General features: G+C 49.0%; 1 protein-coding gene and 1 long non-coding RNA gene across 2 annotated transcripts in view; one reads left to right on the plus strand and one right to left on the minus strand.

Annotated features, from left to right (window-relative positions):
• Window positions 1–3,104: 3,104 nt before the first annotated feature.
• The window catches only part of Pecam1 (platelet/endothelial cell adhesion molecule 1), an 83,277-nt gene continuing 73,740 nt past the window's right edge, over window positions 3,105–12,641 (plus strand). The window contains exon 1 of the mRNA XM_005402168.2: window positions 3,105–3,308. The gene's annotated coding sequence lies outside the window, so the exon portion shown is untranslated. The remainder of the gene's footprint in view (window positions 3,309–12,641) is intronic.
• Window positions 7,140–12,641, minus strand: part of LOC106146431 — an 11,901-nt gene continuing 6,399 nt past the window's right edge. Inside the window, exon 2 of the long non-coding RNA XR_001230859.1 lies at window positions 7,140–7,375. This is a non-coding gene — a long non-coding RNA (uncharacterized LOC106146431). The remainder of the gene's footprint in view (window positions 7,376–12,641) is intronic.

The following is a 12,641-nucleotide window of genomic DNA, read 5'->3' on the forward strand; positions in this document are numbered from 1 at the left end:
TACTTGAATTTATAGCCTCCTGCCTCAGTCTCCGAAGGTCCTGGGACTACAGGAGTGGGCCACTATGTCTTTTTTATCTTCATAAATTGATTATCTCTAGTGACAGAGTGTTAGCTAAAAACATACCTCCCAATCACCCCCTGCTCATAGCCACTGAGGGACCATCTTCAGCGGAGAAGTCCCTTCCATCCACTTGAAAATTGGAAAAAATGTGGTTTCCATCATGCCCGGCTCATGGTGGAATTTTTGTACTTGGATCCAGAGCTGTGTTGTGCAGACCTGGAATTTTCCACTTGCCTCCACCAGACAAGGGTCTCACAGTAGTTTTGCTGGCAATAATGAAAAACTGAAAACACCTAACTGCTCATCTCCTGGAAACTGGCTGTGTACCTTGTAATAGTTCCTTAGGATTGGAATATTTTTGACATTGTTTCTTAAAAAAAAAAACAACAACACACACACACACACACACACACACAGCTTTATTGAGCCTGGAATGGTGGCACATGCCTGCAGTCACAGCACTCAGGAGGCTGAGGCAGGAGGATCGCCTGGGCTACATAGTGAGTTCAAGGCCATCCTGAACTACATAGTGAGACCCTGTCTCAAAACACAAACAAACAACTTTACTGAGATTTAATTCACATAGTATTCACCCACTTAAAGCATAGAGTTTATTGCTTCTTGTACATTCACAAAGCTGTGGAAGCATCAGAGAATCGGTTTTGGAACACTTGTATTACCCTGAAAGAAAATCCCATACAAGATGAGACATTTTGGAGACCTTAAAAAATGATAATTTTCTATGTATTTCAGTGGAAATATATTCGTAGTGGGCAAATGGTACAATAAGTGCAATATATATATTTATTTATACATGTATTAGTTAATTTATTTGTGTGTGTGAGGAAGTTGTATTTTGCAGCATTTCAATATACCGTTCTTATTTATTCTATACTTTTGCAACATCAATAGTGCATCTTTATTAGAAATAAGAGCTGAAGTAGAGTGCACTAATGCATGCCTGTAATCCCAGAACTCTAGGAAGCTGAGGCAGGAGAATCATAAATTTGAGCCTGGCCAGGCTGATTTAGCAAGACCCTGTCTCAACACACAAAAAAATTGTTTTTGAAGGTGCTGGGGATGGAGCCCAGTGTGAAGAGCCTGGGTTCAATCCCTCCTACTGCCCAGAAAAATGGGGGAGGGAGAGAGGGAGGGAGGGACCCAGACAGAGAGACAGAAAGAGAGACAGAAAGAGGCAGAGAGAGAATAAGAGAGAGCAAGAGAGAATCAGCAGTGAGTCTCCAGAGTTCGAGGTTGTTTAGGTTTGAAGTTGCTAGTGACAAAATCTGAACAGAAGTGGCATGATTGTCCCTGCAACTCTATGATCTTCCATTAGATGGCGCCATTGTCAAAGTCTTATAGTTTCAAGTGTGCTGAAGAAGGCCGGGTAACACTGCCTGTAACATCTTGTGACCGAAAACAAAAAAAAAAAACAAAAATCCCCAAAACATCCCGGCGCAATGGTGCATGCCTGTAATCCCAGCTCTGGGGAGGCTGAGGCAGGAGGATCACTGTGAGTTCCAGGCCAGCCTGGGCTACAAAGTGAACTCGAGGCCAGCCTGAAGGGCATAGCAAAACCCTGTCTCAAACAGACAAAAATAGTAATAATAATAATTTTAAGGGGCTGGGGATTTAACTCAGCGGCACAGCGCCTGCCTGGCAAGTGCAAGGTCGTGAGTTCGATTCCAGGTACCGGAAACCCACCACCCCTAAAAATAATAATTTTAATAATAATAAAAAAACCATTTCTGGTTGGGCGTAGTGGCACATTCCTGTAATCCTAGCATTCAGGAGGCTGAGGCAGGAGGATCATCCTGAGTTTGAGGTCAGCCTGGGCTACACAATAAATGAGTTCAAGGTCAGCCTGCACTACACAGTAAGATTCTATCTCAAAAAAAAAAAAAAAAAATCCACTCCCAATATCCTATCACCTCTGGTACGAAATGCCATCAGCTACTTTGGAACTGTTCATGAATCCAAGTAGGCTGAAGGTCAACCTTTTCACCGCCAGCAACCTCTCCATTTATTTATTTATTTATTTTTGAGACAGGGTCTCGCTGTGCAGTTCAGTCTGGCCTGGAGCTCACTTTGTAGCCCAGGCTGGTCTCGAACTCGCAACGATCCTCCTGCCTCAGCCTCCCGAGTGCTGGGATTACAGGTGTGCACCACCACGCCCAGCAGTGCCCGCTCTTAATGACAGCTGGAAGAACCTGAGCTGAGTGTAAGAGCAGGGCCTGGAGCTGACCCCCAGGCCCCCGCCAGCCACGGTGCTGTAGGTGTTGCCCTAGCTGTGCCAGCCTCCTAGGACTCAGCCAGCTGTGTGCCAACCACTCCTGGTGCCACAGTAACTGGGAGCTTCTATCACTGGCGTCTCCCTCGGTGGGTACCGCCTCATGCACCTGGCGTCCCTTTCACACACCTGCCCATCACTAACCTGACAATTCCCAAGCTGGATGCCAGCTCAGGAGCACTTCACTTCCCTGCTTGAAGCACCCACAGTGCTGTGTGCGTAAATTAACGAGCTAAGAGTCGGGATTCTTGCGTTTATAACAGGAGCCAGAGCAGCCACAGCGCGGAGCAAGATTCTGTGCTGTTCCGTTGTTGTTACTGTACTTTGCATGAGCCACACCCACATCCCCAGCCCTTTTTTGCCTTGAGACAGGGTCTCCCCACATAGCCCAGGCTGGCTTTGAACTTGCCGTCCTCCTGCCTTAGCTTCCCAGAGTGCTGGGATTCCAGGCGGCCCCTGCCCAGGTTGCTTGCAGTGGTTTTTATGATCTGACAGTGCAAGTACACCCCTTGCAGTGTCTGGGGCCATACCCAGAACCTACTTATATTAAAATGACCATTTCTTGCTCACCTGAAATTCAAACTTAACTGAAGGTCTTGGATTTTTATTTACTAAATCTGGGGACCGTGTGTTCCGTGCATAGACCCCCCTTGCAGCCATCGCCCCGGTTCCGTCTGCGGCCGAATCACCATTCCAGGCGCTCGGCCTTGTGTGTCGGAGAGGGCTCCCCGCCCCTCCTGGATTCCAGGCAAAATCGGTCTGCAATGTGTCTCTACAGATTTAGGGAAAGCTGTGTTTTTCAGCGGAGAGAAGCGGCTGTTACATAATTTAGCAAAGACCTAACTATTTGCATGAAGAATTTGGTTTCATTTTTTTTTTCAAGCAAAACCACAGAGGAACCGGCTATCGGACACGGCGTGTGTCTCTTGTAATCAGAGCGCCCTCCTGGTAGCAGGTATGTGGATTATTTGAATCTCCGGGTGTTTATTGACCAGAGGGGCCACCTGCTTGTGGTGAGAGCGCGAGCCTCTTGGCCTGGCCCTGCAAATCGGGGCCTCCCCGGGCCCAGCCCAGGCGGCAGAAAGGGGGGGCACACCGTGCACTGCACTGGCAAAATCCTGGTCCTGGCTGCCTGGGCTCCTCCTGGAGTGACTTAACCAGCGGAAATTCTGCCAGGTTAGGAGCTCAGTGCTCTGCCTCATGGCTGCAAACTGGCTGCTGTGGATTCAGATTCACATCTCACACGACTACCGCTAAGGCTGAGGCGATTCAATCCAGGGACGCTGGTGAAGGACGGCACCTGCCTTTTCTGAGTGCTTTATACTTATTAATATGTGTGCTTCTGCCAGGAGCAATGGTGCACGCCTGTAATCCCGGCACTTGGGAGGCTGAGGCAGGAGGATAGCCACCAGTTTGAGGACAGCTTGGGCTACATAGTGAGTTCAAGGCCAGCCTGAGCTACAAAGTGAGACCTTTTCTGGAAAAAAAAAAATCTGTCTAATCCTATAAACACACTACGAGGCACCTACTCTCATTCCCCGCATCTTGCCGGTGAGGACACTGAGGCTGAGAGAGGTGAAGCCCCTCCGGATCACACCGCTGGTCCAGGCCTGCAGAAAGGAAGGCAGGGAGCTTCCGGGAGGCGGAAGCAGGGGTCTCCCCTGGGGAGTTCGCTGCCCAAAGAGGCAGGGAACGGTATTCTGCGCAGAGGGAACAGCACGCGCAGAGGTTAAGGTCTGAGAACGGGCACAAATGACATTTCAGAGCATAAGAACAGACGAACAAACTTGGATGTTTTCAGTGGGGACGCGTCTGATTTTTGCGGGGAAATGTGTGTGAGAAGACCCCCCAGGACCCGCAGAGGCCCCTGGCTGCCGCTCTGGCCCCGGCATGAGTCCCTCCCACCAAGGCCCGGGTCCTGCGTTGCAAACAGGGACTGCACCGGACGCAGCAGGGGCCAGGGTGCCCGGAGCGGAGAGGAGTGCTGGGGCGGGGTGAGGCGCGGAGGAGCGGCCGCCCAGGTGTGGCAGGGCCCCTCCGCCCTCTGCAGCCGGGCCGTGACCCCTGCAGCTCGGAAGGCTCAGCCAGCTCTGGGCCTGGGGCCGTGCCTGCTGGAGCCCAGGGAAGCGAAAAATCCCGGTGCCGCGCCTCTGGCTCACTCGGTCCCATCCTGGTGATTTATCGCTATGGAAACTGAGCCCTCTTCCTCTCCTGCTTGGGCTGCCTGGGCGCATTGTTGATGCCACGGGCATGCGGGTCACAAGTTCCTTCCTCTTTCCGGCTGCAGAAATGCTACAGTAACTTACGCGGCCCAGCGCTGCGGCTCACACCTGAAGAGCCCGGGCTTGGGAAAAACAATGGCATTGGATTCCCGAGGGCTCCGGGTGCTCTGGGTCAGCAGAGGCAGAACAATGTGTCGGGGGGAACAATGAGGCCCCGGGGCTGAACAGTGGCCCTGCTTTTCCGTTCCTTCGGGGCCTTCTGAGTAGGGGTTTAAAAATGTATCTACAGAAAAGGACAAATTTTTAAAAGTCCCGACAAGCCTGGCTTGGTGGTATGTGCATGCCTGTAATCCCAGCACTAGGGAGGCTGAGGCAGGAGGATTGTTGTGACTTTGAGACCAGCCTGGGCTCAACTGAGCTCAACGCCAGCCTGAACTGCACAGCGAGACCCTGTCTCAAAAAGACAAAAAAAAAAAAAAAGTACCAACAGGAAGAGGCAGGTGGTATTGAGTTAACTGGTAAAAAACTGAAATACAGGGTCCTTTTGCGTCCTGGAAGTGTGGGGCTCCTCCCGCTGGGGGTGCGAGCCCCTCGTTTTGGACGGGAGCGGGAGAGGGTGCAGAGGAAGAGGGGTGCAGTGGACACGGTCCCAACACAGGGACGCCAGGACACGGGGAAGGCTGGACACCTGCCGGGGCAGCGGCCCCTTCTGTGTTTGCAGGAGATTCAGATGTGGTCGGTAGAGGCCCTGTCAGAGCTGCCTCTGCCAGGATTGGCCAAACCCACAGGCCACTCCTGAGGGGCAGCCGGGCCCTGGGCCCAGCATCCACATACTGTGTGAGGTCCTGGGACAGAGGGACGCAGGGCAAGTGCTGAACAGGGACTCAGAGAAGACGAAGGAAGCCCCTGGCTAGGATGTCCCGAGGCACGGCCAGGCCTGGCAGCGCCCTCACTGGTCACAGCAGCAAGTCATGGCCAAGCCCAGGGCCTCGGAATCCTGCTCTAGAAGCTGACCTAGCGGATCCCTCTCTAGGCTGCACTCTACGGGGGCCGGGGAAACGCCCGCCCCTTTAACGATTTCACTGGAAGAATCTGTGGGTGAAGCTGGCCTTGGCCTGGCTCAGGGAAGCACTTCACTTAGGAGCTGGGTGTTTCAGTGCCTCTAGAACAACTGTCTGTCTCGGACGCCTGTGCGCTTTCTGAGGCGCTGAACGGCCCCGTTTGCTTTGCAGCTAGGATTTCCCTTGATCTAGAGCGTGTCTGAGCCTTCTCGCCCTTGGAGAAGGTCCAAGTTTCTTACACATTCTGAGCAGCAGTGTGGACAGTCCTGAGAGCCCGAAACCCTGGACAGCAGGGAAATCCTGGCCTTAGGGAGCGCGCGTGCTGACAGAATGACGTCTTCAGAACAGCTCGCTGGACCTTTTTCTCTTGGTACAGAGGGTTTGCCTCTGCACAGTCTCGGGACAGAGGAAGGAGGGGGCCTTTGTCTGGAGGACTCAGAAGGCTAGCAGGGAGGAGATCCCCTAAAGCAGCGATTCCCCAATGTCTGCTTCAAGATTTTTCCCAGAAGCACTAGGATCCCTCAGGAACAGGAAACTGGCACCCTTTAAAAAAGTAGAGGGGCTGGGGATTTAGCTCAGCTGCACAGCGCCTGCCTGGCAAGCGCAAGGTCGTGAGTTCGATTCCCAGTACTGGAAAAACAACAACAACGAAAAAAGTAGATTTTTTTTAATCCCCAGCATTATAAAAACAAAGTGAACAAAAAAAAGATGTGTTTTACTGAGATAATGTGTATTAATATGCATTTGTGGTAAATGACATAGAGATATGTGCTTTGACCTTTCCCTGGGTGGTAACGTTTTGCAAAACTGCAGTATAATGTCATAACCAGGATACTGGTGTTAGAATCTGCGGATCCACCCAAATCTCCCGTGTTCCTTGTACTCACTTTTGTCCGAGTGTGAGTGACGTTCCATCCAGCTTTATCCCCCGGGTGGTTTCCCAGGCCCAAGACTACAGGTGACAAGAGAGCAAACACCAGCAGGAATCCTCTTCCCACCCTTGTGTAGCTGCCCCTGCTTCTCCCCAACAGTCCACGGCCCACAGCCCTGACCTCTGGACAAATGTCCCTAGCAGGTCGGGTATTCCTTCCCTGAAATACTTGGGACCAGAGGTATTTTGACTCTTCTCATAATTTTGGAATACTTGCACAATACTTAACCCAAGTCTAAACATAAAATTCACTTATTACACTCATGCCTTAGCAGGGCATGGTGGCACACGCCTGTAATCCCAGCACTCAGGAGGCTGAGGCAGGAGGATCACTGTGAGTTCAAATCTAGCTTGGGTTACGTAGTGAGACCCTGTCTCAAACAAACATATGCTTGTGCCTTGTTATACATAGCTTAAGGTAATTTTGTACACTATTTTAAATAACTTTGTGCATCAAACAAAGTTTCCTGGTGTGGGTTTTTCCGCTATAGCATCATGTTTGTACTCAAAAGTTTCCAATTGGTGGGTATTTCAGATTTTAGAGTTTTGGATTATGGATGGTGAGCTAGTAATCTGTCTTGCATTTGCTAATATTTATTCTTTCAAACATGTTTTATGGATAGAATCATATTTGGAGGGGTTGGCTTCTTTAGCGCAGTATAATTTCTGGACATTCATCCAAGTTGTGTGTACATATAGTTTGTTCCTTTCCATTACTGAGTAATATTCCGTTGTGTAGATGTGATGTCATTTGTCTAGCCATCATCCACTGAAGGGCAGGTGGGCTGATTCTGGATTATCAGGAAACCTGGAATTACATATACAACTCTGTGAAGATTCAGGTACACAGGGTGTGTGTAGGTGTATGTGTGTGCATGTGTGAGTGCATGTGTGAGTGCATGTGTGTGTGTGTGTGTGTATTTCTCCAGGCAACCGATCCATTTTTAAATAGCTCTAATTAACACAGGTCCTTGACATTTGGGTGCGGTACATCTCAAAACCCAGCTAGGCCACCCCATCCTCACTCTGCATTAGCAATGTTTATACAGGCTCCTGGCTTAGCCCTAAATCAGACGAATCTGATTTGCGCCCTGAAGCACCATTTCCTGCGCATATTCCCATAGCCCAATTTAGCTGCCTTTGTATTTTTATAATCTGTTCATTTTAATTCTGTGTAATCAGGTAATGTAGCCCTGAAGAAACAGGAAGCTCTCAGACAGCTGTATGGAGCACAGTGAAGGATTACATCCCAGAATAACCTTGGTGAATAAATGTCTCACATTCCATGTATTTTGACTTTTCCAGACTTTGGCCAGTTCTGTCTTTGCCCTAGGCCAAAGATTTTTATATGTGTGGGCATTTCAAGGCGCCCTGAAGTATTTTTCTCACACAGGCACTAGGCGAGGAATTAAGGGCTTTGGTGACAGGCAGCCGGCGTCCAACTGACTTTACCACTCCTCACACTGGAGAGCTCGGGGCGGTGTGCAAACCGCTCTGAGAGTCTCCCGTCCCTTGTTGAGAGAAAAAAAGAGGATAATAGTGCCTGACTCATAAGATTAAATCAAACAGCTTCTGAGAAGGGCTCTAAGCATTCAATAATTGTTAGCTATTGTTACGGAAGGGAAAGCCCCATGGTGGAGTCTTGTGGTAAAGGATAATTTTAAGAGTAAAATCATAACTCTCATGTAAATGTCAAATGCAAACAGCTCGAATGTTTTACCTAACTGAGTCACTTAATCAGGGAGCCAGGGAGCTGTAACTGCTCAAAGGAGAATCAAAAGCCGGGTGTGGTGGCCCACGCCTGTAATCCCAGCACTCGGGAGGCTGAGGCAGGAGGATCGTTGTGAGTTCGAGACCAGCGTGGGCTACAAAGTGAGCTCAAGGCCAGTCTGAACTGCATAGCGAGACCCTGTTGCAAAAAGACAAAACAAAGAAAAAAAAGGAGAATCAAAGAGTATATATATGATTAGACAGATAAATAGATGAAATGATGGATCGATCGATTGATCTATAGATAAAAGGCTGTCTTCAAGGATGCTGAAATGAATTAGTTTAATAGATGAAAAATTCCTCAATAGCATTAGGGCGATGATGGACTGCATCATCCCCACCTGAAGCAATTTGCATTTCTCTGGGCTTGGATCTTTCGTGTTACTACCAGAATTCTACAACCTAGGGAGATGAAGAGTATTTCAAAGACAATGAGCTGGGTGTGGTGGTGTACGCCTGTAATCCCAGCACTCAGGAGGCTGAGGCAGGAGGATCCTTGTGAGTTCGAGAGCAGCCTGGGCTACAAAGTGAGCTCAAAGCCAGCCTGAACTGCATGGGGAGACCTTGTCTCAAAAAGACAAAACAAAAACAAAAACAAAAACAAAGACAATAAAAGATAGAGCCGCCCCATAGACTCAGATGTCGTAGAAGAATGCACCAGACCATGCCTTGTTTTCATTGAGGATGTCCACAGAACTTCTAGGTCCACCTCAAGAATTTTCAGTCTCCCCTGATACTTGTTAATTTGAGACATTAAATTAAAGGTAAATTAAATGACATTTCAGGTTGCCCGTATCCTTGCAGAATTTCATTAGGTTGAAACCCACGCTGGTCTCGTGAAGAGCCATCCGCAGTCAGGGACAAAGCTCTGGTTTGAGTCAAGCTGTTCACAGTTTTCCCTCCGGGCAGCCGCTGCTGTTCCTGAGGTCAGTGGGGCCCGAGCGGGACTGACGCACACTAGTAAAGCTGCGCCCTGTGGGACATTTGCAGAGCTCCTTAGAAAGTGAAACTATCTCCCGGGCACGTTTGTAGACAGATGCACATTAGGCCTGACAAGAAAGGCTGGGAAATCATTTCTGCTGTGTGGGATCTGAGAACTCCGCCTTCCCTTCTTTGAACATCTGGATTACCGTGCCCAGGACCTCTGGTTTTTTTTGTTTGTTTGTTTGCGGTTTTTTTTGTTGTTGTTGTTGTTGTTTTGTTTTGTTTTGCGTTTGGTCTTTTTGAGACAGTTCTCCCTATGCAGTTCAGGCTGGCCTTGAGCTCACTGTGCAGCCCAGGCTGGCCCTGAAATTACAACGATCCTCCTGCCTCAGCCTCCCGAGTGCTGGGATTACAGGCACCTGCCACCACGTCCAGCTGCACCTCTGGTTCAAGAGCTAAAAACAGTTGAGCAAAGTTGCTATCAGCCTGGCCCAGCCTCCTTTTCTTCCACTCTCCCTTAAACTCCCACAGCAGAGGTCTGGGCCCTCCACAATTTTTGTGTTCCCCAAGAAGAAGAATTTATTGCAGTTTACCCAGAGTGTAAACCTGTGACTCATTAGGAAGTGATTTTTTTACGTGCTGAACAGACCCCCTTTCCTAGGAGATTTTGAGTCCTCTGAGGTCTTAGGGTTTTTTGTTTGTTTGTTTGTTTTCTGTCTTTTTGAGACAGAGTTTCACTATGTAGTTCAGGCTGGCTGTGAGCTCACTTAGGTACTGCAGTCTTGTCTTGAACTCGCAGCAATCCTCCTGCCTCAGCCTCCCGAGTGCTGGGATTACAGGAGTGCACCACCATGTCCGGTGAGATCTTAGTTTTGAAATTGCCTGCCTTCTTCATTTTTCTACAGCTCAGGACACTTTCTGTCTTGCAGGCCGGACACTAGAAAGGGACAAGCTTGCTCCCACTTCTGTCATCTGGAGGCCTAGCCCAGGGACAGCACCCACCTGCCTGGCCCAATAAGCAGGGCAGCAGAAGCCCCTAGGGCAGGAGTCACACCTCCTTCCAAAGCAGGAATGGAAGGATTGGCAGAGAGTAGAAAACAAGACCTTAGCAGCCTCTGCAGCCTCCGGCATCTGCTCCTTCTGCAGCTGCCCTGGTCAGAATCCTGGTCCAGCCCAGGGGACAGCTGATCGTGATAAGCAAAGGACAGCTGCTTCTGCTGGCCCCTGAGAACCAGCTTGGCTGGGGCAGAGAGAACCAGCCTGGTTAGTACTGTTTCAGATAAGTGAATGTGCTCTTCTCTTAAATTCTCGGCACCATCAGGCAGAGGTGGCAGACCGCAGAGTGATGACACGAACACCAGCCACCAGTGCTCCCGCCTCTGATTCTGTGTTTTCTGCTGCTTCTCCCCCACCCCTCCTATCAACCTATTAAGAGAAGGACAGATTTCTGCAGCCCAGCAGCTTCCGGGCCTTAGACACAGACTGGAGGAAGGATTGCCACCGTTTCCTGGGCAACCAGCAAGGCTTTGGCATTTCCAGAGGTGAGAGTCCCTAGGCATAATCTGGGCAAGCGAGAGGGATAGGAAGTCACCCACAAGACGGGACTAGGTTCCATTAAAGATGCCTTTCATCCGGGCATGGTGCTGCACTTCTGTAACCCCAGCACTCTGGGAGGCTGAGGCAGGAGGATTGCAAGATCCAATTTACCGAGGGTGACGTAGAACGTTAGGAAAGCCCTGTCTCAGAATAAAAAAATAAAAGCTGGGTATAGTGGCACATTCCTATAATCCCAGCACACTGGAGGCTGAGGCAGGAGATTTGCAGAAAGTTCAAGGTCAGCCTGGGCTATATAGTGAATTCAGGGCCAGCTTGAACCTAGACTCTGTGTTTAAAAAAACTTTTTTAAAGTAAAAAATGGGCTGGGGGTATAACTCAGATGTAAGGCTCTGAGTTCAATCCCCAGTACCCAAAAAATATGTGTGGGGTGTTCCTTTAAGTTATAGTCTTTGTTTTTTTGTTTGTTTGTTTTTTCCCAATACCGGGGATTGAACTCACGACCTTGCGCTTGCCAGGCAGGCACTGTGCTGCTGAGCTAAATCCCCAGCCCCAAAGTTACAGTCTTTGGAGTCCTGGAGTCCCAGGACATCTTCATGGCTCCTTGCCCCAGGATAAGAGGTTCAAAGCTAGGATCTGGAAGAGGCTTGGAGCTATGCTGCTAACAGTTCATCTTCAATTTCATTCTGGCTTAGGTGGCTGTCCAGAGAACTTAATCAGCCCTTGTCAGATTGCTTTTGAGTACATCTGCTCAGCAATCCACTTAGGGTTTGTCAGCACTAAGTTTGTATTTCACATTGTAAGGGACACTGACTTCCGCCAAGGTGACACAGCTGTTGCTATGAGTTGATTCTCTTGGAATGCCAACATCTGGATTGCCTTGGGCTCATTAACAATACTGACCCATTCCTAGAGAACTGGGTACTGGGTCGAATACAGTACAGCCTCTTATTCCAAGTAAATGGAGGTGGTTGGATCCTGAAACAGGGTCAAGGGCCGATAGCCACACCAGGGCACACCACTGAGAAATAGACATCAGCTAAAGATGCTGGAGTCCAGCTCTGACCGAGGGAACAGGGGGAGGGGAGAGGGAATGAACTAAAGAAAGAAAGGGTCAGGAGGACCGGGGAAGGTAACCAGCGGTTTTGTTTATTGAGCAAAGCACTTAAGTACAGATTTTTCAGGCAGGCTGCCAAACCCTAGCCGTAGATTCAACCCCAAAGTTCCTGCTTCTGTTGTAAGCATTATTTAGGAGCATAATGAACTGTTCAGGACCACTGGCTCCACAGATTGACCCACTGCCTTCTGCTCATACAAGGAAGTCATGCCCATTGCCATGAGGAGGTTTTGTCCTTGCCCGGCCGGTTCCCAGCATAAAGAGGTCTCCATAGTAGAAACAAAGATTTCCACTATGATCAGCCCACAGTCTCAAGATAAAAACAAACAGAAACATGAGAAGACAAGTAGCAAAATGCCTCTAAAAACCTCCCAACTCCCCTAAAGCTGATCCAACGAGCATCAAAAGAGAAGAAACAAAATTATTCAAAATTACATCGGGGAGACAATAAAACAGATAACTAAGGCATTTGGCAAGCTCACAGAAGATAGAGATAATAAGATACTGAGCCAAATAAAATGAGCAGTGAGTCTACAGGAAAAGCTAATAAAAAGCTAGCAGAGCCAGCCTCAAAAAATTCCAGCCTGAACTGCATAGTGAAACCCTGTCTCAAAAAGACAAAAAAAAAAAAAAAAAAAAAGTGGTTAGAGAAAAGTAACCTATCACTTATAAAGGTAAATATATTAAATTACACCAGACTTCCCAACAC

The sequence above is a fragment of the Chinchilla lanigera genome, unplaced genomic scaffold (assembly GCF_000276665.1).
Source record: "Chinchilla lanigera isolate Chin_1 unplaced genomic scaffold, ChiLan1.0 scaffold00077, whole genome shotgun sequence".
Lineage (NCBI taxonomy): Eukaryota > Metazoa > Chordata > Mammalia > Rodentia > Chinchillidae > Chinchilla > Chinchilla lanigera.